The 20,770-nt window shown below is 40.0% G+C and overlaps 1 pseudogene; it reads right to left on the bottom strand.

Moving 5' to 3' along the window:
• Positions 1–265: 265 nt before the first annotated feature.
• Positions 266–717, bottom strand: LOC133104213 (large ribosomal subunit protein uL15-like; annotated as a pseudogene).
• Positions 718–20,770: the final 20,053 nt, after the last annotated feature.

Here is a 20,770-nt window from a genome sequence, read left to right as displayed (position 1 = left end):
ACATAACTATCAGATATGGAACAGTTTGTGCAGAGTGCCCTCAACACCCAACCCGGAAGCTGCTCCTGACTGCTGAGAAATCAGTGGCTGGGAAAGTTCCCCTTTCTCTCCAGTGGAACCTGTAGTGTGAGAGCCGAGAGCTGGAAGGCAGTGCTCGTGCAGAGATATCCTTCCACAGACTAAGGGGTGACAGGGAGGACATTGAATGACAGCCAACTTTTTGTGCTGTTAATTTTTTAAAGCAGTTTTTAGCATTTAATGAAATTCATGTGGCTTCAAGCCACCAGGATATCAGACCCCTCTTCCTGCCCTTAATCTTCTCCCTGGCTCTTCTGCTGAAGAATTTGACCTTCATGATGACAGGCAGCTTTAGGAGCTTCTCTTCTCCAAAACATTTTAGTAGCATGATCGTATCACATCCGTGATGGGGGTGTCTCCAGTCTTGGTTTTGGTAGCATTTACCCATGTCTGCTCACTGACCAAGGTCCATAATTTAGTGAGGTTGACAGTGGGGCAGAAGTTCTGGTTCCTCTTTAAGTGGTTATGCCTCATACGAACCTTGCCAAAGTAACCTAGGTAATGTTTGCCTAAGTTGATAGTGTGGTGATGCCTGCCCCTAGCATGACCCCCGCTTCCCCAGTGCTTCTGGTTCTTGCTGATGTGGCCATTGCCATGGCTCCCGTGGTCCTGAATTTTATGGTTCTTCCTTAGTTTGGATGGTAGGTCAGTGACCCAGACAAATGAGATGTTAATATTTTTGAAGTTGCAACATTTTCATGAGTGGATGCTGTAGCTAATAGGAACAAAAACTGTGGTTACAGAGATAAAATTTATGAAGTCTTGGTACTTGGTGCAAATTTTGAAGACGTGGTATGAATTTCGGCAGTGACATTCACGTTTGGAAATACTGCTTGAGGTCAACAGCAATCAAGCCACATACCCATTGCCAGCTGAGTTGTGACCAGGCTTATCCATCATGTGACGTCTTGTCAGTTACCACAGCTAATTGTGTCATTGCCCCTAACAATGCTACAACTAAAGCTACAACCACAACAATTTAAAAAACATTTTGAGGGCTTACTATGCCCTAAATGTGTTAACTATTTTAAGAAATCTTTGATTATGTTTTGCCACCTATACTCCATTTATTTTATTCTTTTTTTTTTTAATCAGTCATCAATTTTTTTTTTAATTAATTTATTTATTTATGGCTGTGTTGGGTCTTCGTTTCTGTGCGAGGGCTTTCTCTAGTTGTGGCAAGCGGGGGCCACTGTTCATCGCGGTGCGCGGGCCTCTCACTATCGCGGCCTCTCTTGTTGCGGAGCACAGGCTCCAGACGCGCAGGCTCTGTAATTGTGGCTCACGGGCCCAGCTGCTCTGCGGCATGTGGGATCTTCCCAGACCAGGGCTAGAACCTGTGTCCCCTGCATTGGCAGGCAGATTCTCAACCACTGCGCCACCAGGGAAGCCCAGTCATCAATTTTATACACATCACTGTATACATGTCAATCCCAATCGCCCAATTCAGCACACCACCATCCCCACCCCACCGCAGTTTTCCCTCCTTGGTGTCCATACGTTTGTTCTCTACCATTTATTTTATTCTTAATATTCATCAAATGTTTTACTTGCATATCTGTTTACTCATAACAAGGGTAATATTTTGAAAAATTTAAGGAGATACTTTTCTCCTTTTTGTGGTAAATCATGTTCTTCCAATACAGTTTTAATTTTTTTAATTTATTTTATTTAAGTATATTTGATTTACAATGTTGTGGTAATTTCTGCTGTACAACAAAGTGATTCAGTTATACATGTATATATATATACATTCTATTTCTTTTTCTTTTCCTTTATGGTTTATCACAGGATGTTGAATATAATTTCCTGTGCTATACAGTAGGATCTTGTCGTTTATCCATTCTATATGTAATAGTTTGCAACTGCTAATCTCAAACCCCCAATCCTTCCCTCCCCCATATCCCCTCCCCCTTGGCAACCACAAGTCTGTTCTCTATGTCTGTGAGTCGGTTTCCTTCCAACACAGCTTTAGAATAAGAAGGAAGAAAGATGCCACCTTGGGGAAGAGAAGAGTGCAGAATAGGGAACATCGTTGTGAAAGATGAAGAAGTAGCTGAAGGCCCATTCCTGCTGCTTCAGATGGCGTGGGAAGAAACAAGTTAGCAGCTCAATGAAGCAGGTGGTGAAATACATGTATCTTTATCAACCTCATTGGGCTGCAGTACAGGCAGGGGAAACCAGCTAGATAGATTGAGGGGGAGATGAAAGCAGAAGAGGATTTTTTTCTTTTTCTGCTTCCTAATTGGGATCTGAGAGGAGAAAGATTTATAAGGTGTCCCCCATGTTAACACGGGGTGGCTACTTCAGAGCCAACTCAGATGCACGCTGTAGTTAGGGGAAGAGTTAGCCTGAGACAGCATCTTAGCCTCCCTTGGCTCCTGTGGGGACTGGAAAAAGCCAGAATTGTTTCTGAATTACTGAAGGACCCGGATGTTAGCTGAGAATGACTAGAAAGCTTGCCTTAGGGGTTGCTGCTCCAGAAGCAAAGTGATTTATGGTAGGATGCTGCAGGGTGGGCCACCTGGCCTGGGGAATGAAAGGGAGTGGTCGACCACACAGGGATGTGCAGAAGCAGAGAGAGACCCGTCACAGGCCCTGACTGGGTTGGGAGAGCAGAGATCTTAAGTTTACCTATCATGGGCTTCCACGTGGTCCACTGCCAAGCAGGGTACCCAGAAACTGGACAGCAAAGGACAACACCATGGAGACCAGAGGAGCCTGGATTCAGTGAATGGGCCTGGGTGGGTGGATCTGAGGCCCCTTCTGTTCCTGCCACCACAGTGCCGTGTTCTCCTGCCTCCTGATCCCCATCCAGGGCTCAATGGAGAATAAGTGTAAGGAGGAGGGAAGGAAATTGGAAACACTGGGGAGAACCTAACTTACCTTAAGAGATTGTTTGAAGTATTGCATCAGACTGTGTTAACTTGATTAAACTAACTTCAGGTTTTCCCCACGACCACTCGAGGTAAGGATTTGTGAGGATTATCAGGTTAATTCAGGAAATATAAATGGTACATTTTCTTTGAAATCTGAGTATAATGTACAAATTTGTGATCCAACTATCCTAGTTTCCAGGACTGCCGCAACAAATCACCACCAACTGGGTGGCTTGAAATAACAGAAATATATACTCTCATAGTTCAGGAGGCAAGAAATCTGAAATCAAGGTCTCAGCAGTGTTGGTTCCTCTTGGAGCCTCTGAAGGAGCTTCTTGTGGTTGCCGACAGTCCTGGGTATTTCTTGGCATGTAGACTCATCACAAGAACTCTGTCTCCCTCTTCACATGGCTTCTTCTCTGTGACTCTATGTCTCTTCTTCTTTTCTTACTAAAGATACCAGTTATTGGATTTAGGACCCACCCTAATCCAGTATGACCTCACCTTAACTAATTACATTTGCAAAGACTCTCTTTCCAAACATTCTGAGGTTCTGGGTAGGTGTGAATACTTGGGGACACCATTCAACCCAGTACACCAACAATACTTATTTATTTCTCCCTCACTACCCTGTAAGCTCTAGGAGGGCAGTGACCAGACCGGTTTTATGGATCATATTGGCACCTCACACAGAGTGTGTTCCCATCATGTTTTTATGGATTAAATGAAAGAATGGATGCACTCCATCAGTTATGATGTTTTCTCCTTTCCTCTAATCCTTCCACCCATCCCAGTGGCACATCTTTAGTCCATCTGGGGTCAGACTAGTCTTCTGTTCCCATTACCCAGGACCTCCATCCCCACCTTTTTCTAGCCCTTGCAGGAGGTTTCTCCAACAATATGGCTCTGATCTATGAGCAAGTCCCCAAAACTTGTTCCCTTCGGCTTTTAAGTAGAGGGTGATTCCTGAATCTTATTCTTTCTGCCTCTTCTGGCATTTGTTGAGCAAGAGAGGTGTCCTGCCTCTGTGCAAATACAGAGGATATTTATTTCTCGCCTTGCATGTCTGGGAGAGGCCAAAGCCCTGTCTGCCTCGTCCACCCCTCCTGACGCTCCATTAGCTCTGCTGTTTATCTGAGTTGAGGATTAGCCTGGGCGAGACACCTCCTCTGCAGGAGGGAAGGTCCCCATGCAGAATTTTGGAAGGCTTTTGATCAGCCTGCCACGTAATTAGGAGATAAAATAAGCAACTGATGAAAAATGGAAAAAATGTAGGTTATTCAGGCAATTACAGGCATTGTGCCTCATCTTTGGTAAAACAATTATTACTTCTATGGCTTATTTAGCTGTATGCTTGCAACAAAAGAGATTACCTGGGCAGGCTTGGTCAAATATTTAGGACCTGTAGACTAAATTCAGTGTAATGACCAGGTGACAAAACTGCTCTCAAAGCCCTGGGAACCTGCATTTTCCCTCTTACAATTGCATTCCAAACCGAGATCTAAGTGTGGTCAAAATCGAATCCCTCTCCCATCCTCCACTCTGCCAGCCTACTCTAATGCATCTCTCTGTAAAATGCTCTTACCTTTGCTTACCGGCAATGAAACTGGAGGTTCAAACGCAGGCCGTGGAGTCAGATGGACCCAACTCTACTCTTAGTTGTGTTTTTAACTAGTGTTCTCAGCCCTGGTTGCATGTTAGAATTACCTGGGGAGCTTAAAAATCCTGATACACAAGCCCCACCCTACACCAATGAAATCACAATCTTTGGGGGTGGGACCCAGGCATCAATATTTCTTAAAACTCCCCAGGCAATGACAATGCGCATTTACATTTCAGAACCAGGGACCTCAGACAAATCATTTGCCTTTCTAAGTCTCAGTTTGCTCTTCTGTAAATAGAGGTAACATATTCTCATGGAGTTTTTTCGAGGATTAAATGACAGTGTGTGAAACAGGCTTAGTACAGTGCCTGGCACTAAATAACCTCTCAATACATGATAGCTATTTTTATTATGTTTAGTCTTGTATTTTTCTCAAATGGTTTCTTATGTCTTATTTCCAAAATAAGATGGGAAGTTCTTCTCTAGAGACTATTACATTTTGTTTTTACTTAACTAATTAACAAGTATGTATTATGGTACATCTCTGTATTGAGTACTGTAGGGAAGAGGATTTAAAAATAGTAAAGACAAGGCTTCTTATCTCCAAGAGCTCAACATGTAATGGAGAAAGGTGACGTCATGTACCTGGCTCTAATTCAAAGTACACTCCATGATAAGCATGTTAATATAAGCACCCAGGATGTGCAGTGGAAGAGAGTGTAGTTTATTCTGGTTGGGGTACTTGGAAGACTCCTTAGAGAAAGTAGAGCCTGAACTAACTGGGCTTTGTAGAATGAGTAAATCTGAAATGGACATCTCAGTGCTGGGCAAAGAGCCTGCATAGAGAATAGCTTTTACAAAGACAAAAAGGATGAAGAACATTGAATTTTTTCCCAGAAAAGCAAGTGGTTCATGTCTCAAGAGTGCATTTGAGAAGGAAACACAATGGTAGAAAAGAACATAAAGGTAGGTAGAGGCAATTGATGGAGGGCTTGGAAATCCAAGGGAAAGAGTTTGGACTTTTTTGTCTGTTTTAATAGTTGGGAGCACAGGTTGTTGTTATGACCTTCTTGCTAGTTGGGGTTGAGTTGTGAAAATAAAGAACAGTCCCATTTATTGCATCACATGAGGCCCAATCACATCAGGCCGATTAACATCAAGCCTGGTACAAAAGAGTATACATTTCCCAAAATGTGTGTAGGACAGACACTGGTCAAAATGGGGTCCATTGCCCAGCAACATCAGCATCACCTGGGGGCTTGTTAGAAGAACACAATCTTGGATCCTATCCCAGACCTGTTAAGGCTAAATCTGAATTTTAACAAGATCCCCAGTGATTGATGTGCACATTAACATTTAGGAAGCATTGGACTAGCCTCTTCTCTTTGCAACATCTTTCCCAGTCTCCATCCAGTTGAATACTTCTCTCATCACCATAACAACTTGTATCCCATAATAGTCAATAAGGATGTTAGCAGAAAGGAGCAAGTTGGCAAATATAACCTTTACCCCCAATTTAGAAATGTTTTGTTTCTAGGAGTTTCTTGTAGTAATACCAATTTCTTCTTTTGGGTACTCCTCGCATTTTAACATACAATATTTACTTATTAATGCCGGAAAAGTCACCAGTAGATCTGGGTATTCTTGCCACCAGTGATCCCATTCAGATGCACACATGCATTTTCCAAAGTCTAGCAAAAATACTAAGGGTACATAAATCTTAAGAATTGTGTCCTCTGATTGCCTGATATCTTGATTGCCAACAGAGAGTATTTAAGTTATTCTCTATTACTAAGAGTTGCATAAATAAGTTTCCTGGGGTAAAATTACTATGGGAAATATCATATATTTTCTTTCCTCTCTTTGATATTTATAACGTATGCTAACATATTTAAGATTCTACAGTATCCTATACGAAATGTCTGCTTAATTTACTGTTCCCTCTATGTTTCACCACAGAACACACTTAATGAATGCATTAATCTCTTATAGAGCACAGTTAGAGAAATTCTGCTCTAAGAAAGACAGGGATGAACAATGTCAGGAGGCATAAAATTAACCATTAGAAATGCACTATTCACAGAGAAAAAAGGTGGAGAGGAAACTGTGCAAAGATAAACTTGAAATCCATTGGCCTTAGACTTCTGTCCTGTAAAAAGGTACTCAGTTAGTCCAGATCAATTCTAATGGACTGAATACTGTTTTAAGCCTCTCCACATTTCAGAATACATTCTCAGTAAATGGAAAAAATATTAGCCAATTTCACAGTTAAAACCATATAAAACTTCTGGGAAGGGGCAAGGGCTTTGGTAGCAGACATATCTGTGACCCTGGGTGAGTTCTTCACTTGTATGAGTCTTAGTTTTCTCATCTCTAAAATAGGGACACTCATTTCCACATAACAGATCTTTGTATTATTATATTTGCTTTAAACAGTCAATTTAGTCTTAAATAAATTTAAAATATAAGAAAAAATCATACAGGTACTCATGTAGTTACCATTTCTATTTCTCTTCATTTTTTCACGTAGCTCCAGATTTCCATCTGGAATCATTTTTCTTCTGCCTGAAGGAATTCATTTAACGTTTCTTCTAGTGCCAGTTTGCCACTACTGAATTATTTAGATTTTGTATGTCTGAGAAATTCTTTATTTCGCCTTCATTTTTGAAAGATATTCTCATCGGGTATAGAATCCTAGGTTGACAGCTTTTTTCCCAGTACTTTAAAGATATTGCTGCACTGTTGTCTTGCTTGCATTGTTGCTAATGAGAAGGTTACTATCATTCACATCTTTGTTCCTGTGTATGTAATGTGTCTTATTTCTCTAGCTACTTTTATGATTTTTCTCTTTATCACTGGTTTTATGCAATTAGATTATGATGTGTCTTGGTGCCATTTTCTTCATGTTTCTTGTGATTAGGTTTGTTGAGCTTCTTAGCTCACTGGGTTTATAGTTTTCCTTTTATTTATAAAATTTTGGTAATTATTTCTTCAAGTATATTTTTCTGTTCCCCACTCTTTGGGGTCTCTAACTACACATATATTAGGCCAATGGAAGTTGATTACAGCTCACTGATGCTCTGTTTATTTTTTTAAAATTTTTTTAAACTTTTTTTATTTTGGTTTTTGTTCTAATTAATTTTACTTACTTATTTATTTATTTATTTAGGTTGCGTTCAGTCTTCGTTGTTGCGCACAGCTTTCTCTAGTTGCAGTGAGCGGGGGCTACTCTTCATTGCGGTGCACGGGCTTTTCATTGCGGTGGCTTCTTTTGTTGCAGGGCATGGGCTCTAGGTACACAGGCTTCAGTAGTTGTGGCACGGGGGCTCAGTAGTTGTGGCTCGCGGGCTCCAGAGCGCAGGCTCAGTAGTTCTGGCGCACGGGCTTAGTTGCTCCGCAGCATGTGGGATCTTCCCAGACCAGGGCTTGAACCCATGTCCCCTGCATTGGCAGGCAGATTCTTAACCACTGCACCACCAGGGAAGTCCTGATGCTCTGTTTTATTTTTTTTTTTGCTTGTCACTTTGGAAGATTTCTATTGCTATGTCTTCAAATTCACAAATCTTCTTTTGCAATGTCTAATTTTCTGTTGATCTCCTCCAGTGTAATTTTCATCTCTGGAAGTTTAATTTAGGTCTTTTATGTGTCTTCCATGTCTTTACTTAAGGTGCTCAATTTTTCTTCTACATTCTTGAACATATGGGATACAGTTATAAGAACTGTTTTAATACCCTTGTCTAATTGATTCTATCATATATGTCATATCTGGGTATGTTTTGATTATTTTTTTATTCTACTAGTTGTGGATCATATTTTCCAGCATCCTTGAATGCCTGGTAATTTTTTTTTAGATACTAGACATTGTGATTTTAGCTTGCTGGGTGTTAGATAATTTTGTATTTCCATAAATATTCTTGAGCTTTGTCCTGGGATGCAGTTAAGTTACTTGGGAACGTTTTGATCCTTTTGAGGCTTGCCTTTCAGCTTTGTTAGGGGAGACCAGAGCAGCCTTTAGTCTATGGCTAATTTTGCCCCACTACCAAGGCAATATCTTTCTGAGTACTTTACCCAGTACCCTGTAAAAACTGAGTTTTTCCACTTTGGTTGGCAGAAATAGGAACTTACCCTGGCTTTTTGTGAGCTCTGGGGATTTCAGGTGATTCTTTCCCTAGACTTTGGTAGTTTTCTCACCTAATGTGCTGACCAGTAGTGAGCCTAGGACTTGAGAGGGATCTTCTTCAGACCTCTCTCTCTCTTTCTTTCTCTCTGTCTCTCCCCTCCCCATCTCCACTCCCTCCACTACTCTTCTCTATGAACTCCCTAATCACTTTGGTCTCTGTGAATTTCCATCTCCTTCTCAGCTCAGAGACATCACTGGACTTTGCCTGAGTTTCCCCTCCTTACACTGTGGCCTGAAAATTCTCTCCAGTAGTAAGTTTGGACAATCTGTGGGACTTATATGATTTGGTTCCTTTATTTCAGGGATCACTGCATTGCACTGCCTGATGTCCAGTATCTGAAAACAGATGTTTGATTTATTGCACCCAGTTTTTTAGGTCCAGTATCTGAAAACAGATGTTTGATTTATTGCACCCAGTTTTTTAGGTCCAGTATCTGAAAACAGATGTTTGATTTATTGCACCCAGTTTTTTAGGTGTTTTAAGTAGGAAGATAAATCTGTTCCCTGTCACTTCACCTTGCTTGCAAGCCAAAGATTCTATATATGAAAAATTCTGAATGCAGGCAGACAATAGATAAATAATATCCATTTACTTCTCATTATAATTTGTGATGGTAAACTGAGGTTTCTTTCATTTATTCTAGACATTTCTGCTTCTTTGTTCAAAATAATGTTTTGACTATCACAACTTCGTGTGAATTCCACATGTTAGCAATAGGGTCTCATATCAGTGGCTAATTTCCCCAGAAGATTTACAGCGAACTACAAGGGTCAGATTTCAGCTAATAAATGACTTGTTATTTTGCTATTACTACAATCTGGGCTATCATTAATTGATTTATTAGTAGTTAGTCTCAATTTATGAACATTAGCCAAAGTTTTGTCTTTAGCCAAGACATGTTACTGATGTAGTTATGTACCCCCAAAAGGAACCATGTGCTAAATTTTGCAGGTATCCATGCCTGGTGAAAATCTAATTGACCTATGCAGGCAGAGACAAATGTCACCTAGTGGCTGCTTCACAAATTGCCGGCATAGATCTAATGAGTATTAATGGGACCTACTACAATACCTAGTTCCCAGGCTAAAGTACTTAAATGACAAGGGTCCTTGACTACAGAGATGGTGACCACTACACTATTGTTTTATTACAAAACCTCAACTGAGAATCTGCATTTTTTCAACAGTCAATCTATACAGAGTAACTATAGGGTCATTTATCATTGTTGTTTCTTTGGGCTGAAATGATAAAATGTAAAAATAATGACTACTATTTGATAAACAAGTATTATATTCAAGTCATCATTTCTAGGCCTCAAAACAACCGTGCAAAAAAAGCAGAAGTGAGAAAACTTCACTGTTCTGAATACAATGTTCCTGTCACACTGTGCTTGTCTGCTTGTCATGAACTGGTAAGAAAGTCTATTTAGTACTTACAATTTTGTTTGACTGATAAGATTATGGGAATGAATGAATTATTACCACACCAGTACAGTTTGTCAACATGATATAGTAAAATGGTTATGGTCTTTGGAATCAGACAGATATGGATTCAAATCTCAGCTCACTAATTAGTTTTGTGATCCTGGGAAATTTATGTAACTTATATGAATGAGTCTCTGATTCTTTACTATTAGTAAAGTAAATAATTAGTAAATAATAACAAGATTCAGCATGATTTGAGCGCTTAGTATGTGCCAGCCATCACAGTAAGGTGAAGTCAGGATGATTATTATCCTCATTTTACAGGCGAGGAAAATGAAGCTTAGAGAGGTCACTTGCCCTAAATCACATGGATAATAAATGAAGAGCTAGGATTTGAACCCTGACTCACAACAGTATGATGCAAAAATAAGGCAAAACAACACCTATGTTAAAAAGTCATTGGTGAGGATTAAATGTCATGACGTGTGTTCCTAAAACATGGTGATTCTTCAATAAGTAGTACTTTCCTTTTCTTCACTGTAATTTCTTAAACAAGGATTCCATAGGGGAAGATCTAATAATTTTAAAAAGTAGTTCTTGGTGGTGAGAATACTTGAGATCAATGGGCAAATTCAAATGCAGACAATGAAGGAAACTCTTAGGATATCTTAGGAATAATATTAATTTACTTTATGTGGGCCCCATGCCTGAGGATATGCTCAGATCATGTTCACAGCAGTAAATGAGGCAGGCACAACCTTCATCATTTCTATCGAGACTTGTGGAGGTTACGTCTACTTTATTCAAGTTCATCCAGTAAGGACTGGGGAACAGAGGCAGTCTGAGTCCAGACAGTCCAAATCCAGAGTTCCAGTTCTAACCACTAAACCATAGCTCTTACACGTTGCTTTCAACCAGCGTTTTTACGTTTCTGATTGGTACCAGCTATGGGCTTGCGCCAGGATCATCACAATCATCCAAGAAGATTCTATCCCACTCATGGATTCAACATCCCATTTAAAGTTAACATGGCAAGTTCAAAACAGGTTATGCAAATATTTCTACTTCACTTTCCATTGTGTAATTACCCTCTTGCCACGGCCTGATTTCAAATTCCCGTTCATGAAATCCAATTTGGAGCCAAGCAGGGTTGAATGCACGAAATCCTGGAAATCATATGAGAAATCCCTTTTCCTCCCAGGTTTACTGCAATTAAATCCTTGATAATGAATTGCTCATCAGTTCTGCCGGCATTGGAAGTGATTGCCTCTGCAGGTAGCAATCATTTTGTGCAATTGCCACAATTATCAATCCCCTTCAGGATGATTGGGATTTAGCAATAGGGACCAGAAGAGTGGAAGATTATTCAAGATAGGGACTAATATTAGAAACTTGCCAATGAGAAATGATGTCTTTCCACTGATGAAGGTCTCTTAGAAAGTGAGCAGTGGTTAGAAAACGATCAGCATTTCTGAGGCTCTTCCCTTACAGACTTGAATGCACTGTATACACCCAGAAGACTCGATAATTTTAAAGATCTATCATAGATTTTATCTTTCCTCTTCACAACTCCCACCAATTATTATGCTGATGCATATTCATTTCTGACATAAGTGTTAAATTCTAGGTAATTTTTAATGCTGGTGATGGTATTGGGAGTCTACACCTCCCCCGCCCCGCCACTGGAAAAAATAATTTGACAGCATACATGAAAAGCCTTAAAATGTTTATACTCTTTGTCCTTGTCATACCTTTTCTGGAAGTCTATCCTAAGAAAAGCAGAGAGGTAGGAAAAGATTGAAACAGTGTTATTTCTAATAGAAAAATATTAGAAAACACTTCAATGCTCAATAACAGAATAGTTAAGTAAATTATAGTTCATTAAGTGATGGGGTATTATGCAGCCATTAAAAGTCATGTTTTTGAAGAGTGGTTAATGACACATGGAAAATATTCATTATAGAATGTCAAGTGGAAAAAAAATAAACACAATCAAGGTTAAATAACAGTAGGTGTAATGTAATTTATTAAGCATCCATTATATAACCCTGAAGGGTAGGTGTTTTTATCCCCATATAACAGGAAAGGAAACAAAGGTTCAGAGAGGTTAGGGGAAAGAGAGAGAGAGAGAGAGAGAGAGAGAGAGAGAGATTGGAAAAATGAGACATGAAAAGATACAAAATTTATTGCTGGCTACCCTGGAGGGATGGGAACAAAAAGCAATTGTTTTTTCAATATGCATGGTGGTAATTTCCACTGTAAGCATGCATTATATTTGCAATCAGAAAATAATAAATATCATTAAAATATCCTGGGCACCTAAGAAACAACTTTGGAAAAGAACTTTTTCTTGGAGCAGGCTAAATGAAGCAGGAAGCGAACTTGAGTTCTAGCCTTCAAACACTCAGACTTGACCACAGTCTTGCTCGCTCCTCTGGCCCCTGGTTTGGGGTCATTCAGACACAGGAATTGGCCCAGCCTGGTACAGAGCTAGCGGTCTCCCTACAGCTGATCCTCTCATTATGTATGAGTCTCTGTCCCAGAAGGAAATATCTGGTAAACTCACCCACACTCTGGTGTTTGGCACTAAGAGTGCTGTTTCTCAAAACACCTGGTTCTGGTCCTGGAACCCCTGACCTAGGAACCACCTGGGCTACTTATTGAAAACAGATTCCTGGGTCTCTTAGACTTCCTGAATCATGATGATGATAGTGGTTGTGGTGGTGATGATGGTGATGGTGATGATGATGACTGGGCCCACGTTCTAGAACAGCAGCCAGAGTAATCCTTGCCTGAAAAGTAAGTGTGGAATACATTCCTCAAGCCATATCTTTAAAATGGCCTACAAGGTCCTATCTGATCCACTGTCTACCCCCATAACCTCTCTGATCCTACTGTATTCTCTGTTTCTGTTTAATCAAGCCTCCCATTGTAAGGCTCTCCCATTTGCTAACCAGACTGGCCATCCACATGTCTAATTCCGTGGAGTCTTTTGCTCAAAGATACCTTTTCTATGAGACCATCCTATTTAAAATTTCAATCCATTCCTCCTCATAACACTCCCAACCTCCCCTCACTTTCTTTCCTTTTTGTTTTGCACTGCACTTGTCACCTTAGAACATGCTGTATAATTGGTTTTTCCTATTATTGTTTTTTCACACCCTCTCCCCACCACATATCTGTTGAAATGTAAACCACCCCAAAACCAGGGATCTTTGTCTTTTTATCATTGTTAATTGATGTCCCCAAGCACCTTGAACAGTGCCTGGAAGATAGAAGGTGCTCAGTAGATAGTTGTTGAGTGAATGCATGGGTGAATGAATGAATGAATAAAAAAATAACTTGATGAATCTCCATTCTCTTCTTTACCAGGGCGATTGATACTTACCTAAAGCAGAATGGCTTTAATGTTCTAGTATTTGCTCATTTGCCACTTTGGAAGTCCCTGCTAATCTACCATATCTTTCTTGCCAAAGCTTTTTGTCTCTGAGAGGGACCTAGATCTATGTACAGATAACTTGGACTATTCAACATTTGATGAGTGGGCAACGGTCTGGAGAGCTATTTGCCTTGGGCATCATTTTTAAAAAGTCTCTGAAAAAGGTATGTTAAATGCCTCCCTGCCACAGACATGGGGACAAAGCTTTCTGCAACAGACACAGATCCACACCATAGTGTGTCTGGTGGAACTAGCCTATGGTGGAACACCATAGATTAGATTGCACTATTACATTAATAATGCACTATTACATTAATAGACAAGATTGCACTATTACATTAATCTCACCAGAAGAGCCTTTTGACATGAATCTAATAGAATTTCCCAGGTTACTAAGACCAGTTCTGACTCTCTGCCTTCTCTGAGTTCCTCTCGAGACCCGCAGAAAACAGGACAACTGGCTCAGAAATCAAAATGTGTTTAGTGGAGAGATACTGCAGATTGTAAAACACATCACATTTGAGTGATGGGTATTATTATTATTATTATTGTCATTGTTAGTATTTATTTGCCCTCTGCCATATACAAGGAAGACTTAGTAACCATTCCTGCTTCCCTGATCTTAAAAGCCTTCATGGATAAAGAAGATGTGGAACATATATACAATGGAATATTACTCAGCCATAAAAAGAAATGAAATGGAGTTATTTGTAGTGAGGTGGATGGACCTAGAGTCTGTCATACAGAGTGAAGTAAGTCAGAAAGAGAAAAACAAATACCATATGCTAACACATATATATGAAATCTAAAAAAAAAAAAAAAAAGTGGTTCTGAAGAACCTAGTGGCAGGACAGGAATAAAGACGCAGACATAGAGAATGGACTTGAGGATACGGGGAGGGGGAAGGGTAAGCTGGGAAGAAGTGAGAGAGTGGCATGGACATATATACACTACCAAATGTAAAGTAGATAGCTAGTGGGAAGCAGCTGCATAGCACAGGGAGATCAGCTCGGTGCTTTGTGATCACCTAGAGGGGTGAGATAGGGAGGGTGGGAGGGAGGGAAATGCAAGAGGGAGGAGATATGGGGATATATGTATATATGTATACATATAGCTGATTCACTTTGTTATAAAGCAGAAACTAACACACCATTGTAAAGCAATTATACCCCAATAAAGATGTTAAAAAAAAGCCTTCACATTTGCCCCAAATTGGCCTGAGTGATATAATTAGCCCAGAATAGCCACTCGTCGTTATCCTGATAAAAGCAAGTTTTCTCCAGGTCAGCTTGCTTTCTCTATTACCCTGGGCCTCCACAGAGGGGATCAATAAGGACATATAAAGCACCCAGAAGGGCACCGTTCTGGGGAGAGGGGACCAGGGGACAGAACCAAAAAGAGCTTCTCAGGGCTGCTTGGACTCCCTTAGGCCAGGCCCCTGGACTTTAATGATTGTTTTTGTCATTCTGCACAGCAAGATGCAATTTATCCTTCCTGGGATTTCAGAACAGGATGTTCTCTTATGCTTGGGTCTATTTTGCATAATCGCACTGGAGTTCTTTAGCCATCACTTGCAGTGGCACAAACCAGAAAGCAGAAAGAGAAAAAAATGGGCAACTCGTGGAACCTTCAAACTCCATCCAGCAGCCTTTGTATAATTCCTAGCACATGGAGCACAAATGAATAAGAAGCCTGGGGAAGCCTGCTTATCTAAACTGACAGGATGGTGGGAGAGTCATGAGATAGGTCTCAGTTCAGGAAGACCTTAATTCTAATCTGGATTCTGCTACTTTCCATCAACATGAACTCGGATAATTTATTGAGACTTTCTGTGACTCAGTTTCTTCATCTGTAAGATGGGAACAATAAAATCTCTTGTAGAGGGACTTCCCTGGTGGTCCAGTGGGTGAGACTCCATGCTCCTAATGCAGGGGGCCCAGGGTTTGATCCCTGGTCTGGAAACTGGATCCCACATGCCGCAGCTGAGAGTTTGCATGCCACAAGTAAGAGTCCGCATGCTGCAACTAAAGATCCCACATGCCGCAATGAAGACCTGGCACAGCCTAAATAAAATACATTAAAAAAAATCTCTTGTAGAGTTGTGAGAACCAGAGGAAATGACTTAAAGATCTTGGCACATAGTAGGTACAGAATACATCATTATTATGTGAAGAAATGCCCCCAAGGGCTGGTGGTCCATATGTTGTAAACAGTGGGTTTCATCATTCCACAACTAAAGTTCCTCTATTTCTCAGTCCTTTTGTATTACCGGTTATTTTTCCCCCTCAGGCAAAGATCTCCGATGATGGCGTTGATTTCCATAATCTTGTCACCTTAATTGCTGCTGTCACTATAGGTATTGAAGTTAATTTTGATTTCTTTTTGTTTCTGCTTAGCGCTTCAGAATGTGACTAATGGAATTATTTACGGGTTTAGCTTAGAGCAGTATTCCTGGCAGCTTGAAGAGCAAACCTGAGCTTTCTGTGTGGGGCTGCTTTCTGCCCAGGGACTGCGAGGGTGTTGGAAGACTCAGGCATTTCAGACAAATGGCACATAAATGGTGTGTGCTTTCTGATTGTCAGTTCCCTTTAAAAAAAAAAATCATTTATTTATTTAAGGTGCGCCAGGTCTTAGTTGCGGCACGCAGGATCTTTAGTTGCAGCATGTGGACTCTTAGTTGTGGCATGCGAACTCGTAGTTGCGGCATGCATACGGGATCTAGTTCCCCAACCAGGAATCTAACCCCTGCATTGGGAGTAGATTCTTACCCACTGGACCACCAGGGAAGTCCCGTCAGTTCCCTTTTGTACACCCCAATGAAACCTTATGTGTTGGTCTTATCCACAATTTGGGTACTGTAAGGAAGGAAAGAAAAGAAAGTTTATTGAGTGCCTAGGCATTATATTGCTTTATATGAACTTTGTGACTCGTCATAAAAACTCCAGGAGCAAAATCTAAAATATGACACAAACGAACTTATTTACGAAATGGAAGCAGACTCACAGACATAGAAAACAAACTTATGGGTTGCCAAAGGGGAAAGGGGTGGGGGAGGGATAAATTAGGAGTTTGGGATTAGCAGGTACAAACTACTATATATAAAATATATAAACAACGAAGTCCTACTGTATAGCACAGGGAACTATATTAAATATCCTGTAATAAACCGTAATGGAAAAGAATCTGAAAAAGAATATATATATAACTGAATCACTTTGCTGTACACCAGAAACTAACACAACGTTGTAAGTCAACTATACTTCAATTAAAAAATAAACTCCAGGAGCAAGGAGTGGGTGCCTATGTCACTTATGCTAGACCCTTCAAATGCTTTCTCCCTGGAATCGAGTCTTGAGTGAAACAGTAGATTCACCACAATTGATCCTGTTGCAGCTTCCAGAGGAGACCAGTCTAGCTTTCTAAAGATTCTTGGAGTTGTCCCACTCCAGTTTTTTAAGCTTCTTGGTGATTCTTGGAGCCACCCTGCATTTTCCCAGTAAGCTCCCTTTCTCCCTTCCTTGGTTAGTTAGAGTCAGTTTCTGTGATCTAGGACCAAAGAACCCTAACTCCTCCTATGCACTTTACAATTTTGGGGATACCAGTGGTGACATAACCTACCTCTCTCTCTCCCCCTCTCCCATTGCTGAGCCTGGAATACCATGCCCTCCTAGCCCATCTACTGCTTCTTCATCCTTCAAGACCCAGATCAAATGTTTCCTTCTGTGAATATCCCAGAGAGATTGATGCTGTTTCCTTCGTTTCCCCTGCAGTGTGCATGCCTCCAGTGTAGTGTCTGTTATATCACGCTGCTATTTTTGTTTGCATGTCTGCCTTTCTGTCATGGAGCATTCCTTTGGGGTGAGAATCAAACTTCTGAAGGCTACACGCATGACGCTGAGCACAGCGGCACACACAGGGTCCCTGCTCAGCCATCGTTCCTGGCATGTGTCGGTGGATGGATGGATGTGCTGACCCCACACAGGGACAGAAGGTCTGAGTTGTCATATGTCCTGACTGAGAGCAATTGCACTGAATTGTCTCAGAATGAACTTTTGTGGGTTTGTACTCATATGTTCAAAGTGCCCTGGGCCAAAATCAAAGAGTTTATTCCTCCTGATGAGCAGAGGACAAATAGTGTAAAGTCACTCTGACCTCTAAGGTTCTGCTTTCTTCAAAAATAACATGGATTTTTTTCCTGATTATAAAAGCAGTACAAACATAGCATAGAGAATTTATATATTACCAGAAAGACAGAAAGGAGAAAAAAAGAATCCCCATAGCCCCAGCACCCAAAGATAAATGCTGGCATTTTAAAGTACTTTCTTCTGGTCTTTTTTTACCCCAGGTATTACAATTTGTAGATGTATTTAGTTATGCACTATTTTTATGTGCTTTCTCCCATTTTATCTTAGATACCCATTTTCTTTTATGTACCACTTTTATTTACCACTTTTATTTTTTTTATTTTATTTTTTATTGAAGTAGAGTTGATTTACAATGTTGTGTTAGTTTCAGGTACAGAGCAAAGTGATTCAGATATATATATATGTATATATATATATTCTTTTTCAAATTCTTTTCCCTTATATGTTATTATAAAATATTTAATATAGTTCCCTGTGCTATACAGTAGGTTCTTGTTGGTTATCTATTCTACATATAGTAGTGTGTATATGTTAATTCCAAACTCCTAAGTTATCCCTCCCCATTTCCCTTTTGGAAACCATAAGTTTGTTTTCTGTGTCTACGGGTCTATTTCTGTTCTGTATACAAGTTCATTTGAATCTTTTTTTTTTTTTTTAGATTCCACATATAAGCGATATCATATGATGTTTGTGTTTCTCTGTATGGCTTACTTCACTTAGTATGATAATCTCTAGGTCCGTCCATGTTGCTGCAAATGGTATTATTTCATTCTTTTTTATGGCTGAGTAATATTTCACTGTGTATATAGTATGTACCACTTTTAGAGTCTGTATGATATTCCATCCGATAGAGAAACTAACATTGAGTTCATTAATCCCCTCACTTGCTTTATCTTTGTTGTCCTGTTTTGGGTGTGTGGTTGTAAATAACAATTGGGGTTTGGGAGGGGGGTTAATAAACAGTACCCTCTTGTCCTCACCCACCCTCGGAGCAGGTTGAAGGTTAGACACACACAAGTTAGGACACGTAGGGATCAAACTGTCAACTTAGTTACTGATTGGTTACTAATTTGGAGGATGTGGAGCAACAAAGAACTCCCTGATACCACACCCCAGAATATTTTTTCCAGCTTTGTTGAGATACAATTGACCTATGACATCATGTATGTTTAAGATGTACAAGTGATGGTTTGATCCATGTATATATTGAGAGCTGGTTCCCACAATAATGTTAGTTAACACCACCATCACCTCACACACTTCCAGTTATTTTTGTGTGTATGGTGAGAACTCTTAAGACCTACCCTCTTAGCAGCTTTCAGGTGTCAAATACAGTATAGTTAACTGCAGTCACCATGCTGTACATGAGATTCCCAGCACTGATTCATCTCATAACTGGAAGTCTGGACCCTTTGACTGACACCTTCCCATTTCCCCCACCCCCCAGCCTCTGGCAACCACCAATCTGTTGTCTGTTTCTATGAGTTGTTTTTTTTTTCTTTTAATGTTTCGCATGTGAGTCCATACAATATTTGTCTTCCTTTGTCTGACTATTTCACTTAGCATAATGCCCGCAAGTTTCATTCATGTTGTCACAAATGGCAAGATTTCCTTCATTTCTATGGCTGAATTATATATATATATATATATATGGGAGAGAGAGCAGAAGACACCTTCCTGTGTAGAGAGGCAGATTCCACCTGAAGGGAGAGGGGTAGAGAAGGCAGGACCACGCAGACCCAGTATCTTCTCCCAAATTCACCAACTAGATAGGTCTCTCCCCTGTCTCCTGGGTGAACAAGAAGTAATAGTCTAGTGGATATTTTCCATCTGACTGACTGTGTTGGATATTCTGGAGCACAAGTCTGAGTTTTTTCTTAAGGAAGATTTCTAGAAGAGTTACTGGGAGATTGAATATTTTTAAGACTTTTGAAACAGATTTCCAACTTGTTTACTGCAAAGTTTGTTACAGTTTACCTTACCACCAGCAGTGTATACAGCTGACCATGTCACTGAACCTACATCAGCACTGAGCCGTGTCCCTTTCAAGCTTTTCTTCTCTTTATTTGATAGGGGGAAAAAAAGCAGCTTATTTTTTCATTTGTGTTTATCTGCATGGTAAGAAAACTGATCATTTTTTTCAGTTTGTCAGTTGGTCATTTTGAGCTTTTGCTCTAAATAATCCTTTCATGCCCTTTGGCCATTTTTCCATTGAATTTTAATTTCTAAATGGAGTTACATACTAAGTATAACACATTTATCTGGCATTTTTAAAAATTTGTTGTTTTACTTTTATTTTGTTTATAGTTTAAAGAAATTATGTATTGCTGAATTTGTTAAGTGTTTGCTTTGTGATTCTTCCATTGCTTACAAATTCTTCCTTTTTTTTGAATTTTTGAATTTTATTTTATTTATTTTTTTATACAGCAGGTTCTTTTTAGTTATCCATTTTATACATATTAGTGTATATATGTCAATCCCAATCTCCCAGTTCATCCCACCACCCCCCCGCCACTTTCCCCCCTTGGTGTCCATACGTCTGTTCTCTACATCTGTGTCTCTATTTCTACCCTGCAAACCAGTTCATCTGTACCATTTTTCTAGGTTCCACATATATGCATTAATAGATGATATTTGTTTTTCTCTTTCTGATTTACTTCACTCTGTATTACAGTCTCTAGATCCATCCACGTCTCTACAAATGACCCAATTTTGTTCCTTTTTATGGCTGAGTAATATTCCATTGTATATATGTACCACATCTTCTTTATCCATTCGTCTGTTGATGGGCATTTAGGTTGCTTCCATGACCTGGCTATTGTAAATAGTGCTGCAATGAACATTGGGGTGCATGTGTCTTTTTGAATTATGGTTTTCTCAGGGTATATGCCCAGGAGTGGGATTGCTGGGTCATATGGTAGTTCTATTTTTAGTTTTTTAAGGAACCTCCATACTGTTCTCCATAGTGGCTGTAACAATTTACATTCCCACCAACAGTGCAAGAGGGTTCCCTTTTCTCCA

Source organism: Eubalaena glacialis, chromosome 13, assembly GCF_028564815.1.
Source record: "Eubalaena glacialis isolate mEubGla1 chromosome 13, mEubGla1.1.hap2.+ XY, whole genome shotgun sequence".
In the NCBI taxonomy this organism is placed as follows: domain Eukaryota; kingdom Metazoa; phylum Chordata; class Mammalia; order Artiodactyla; family Balaenidae; genus Eubalaena; species Eubalaena glacialis.
This window is presented reverse-complemented; position numbering and strand designations above follow the sequence as displayed.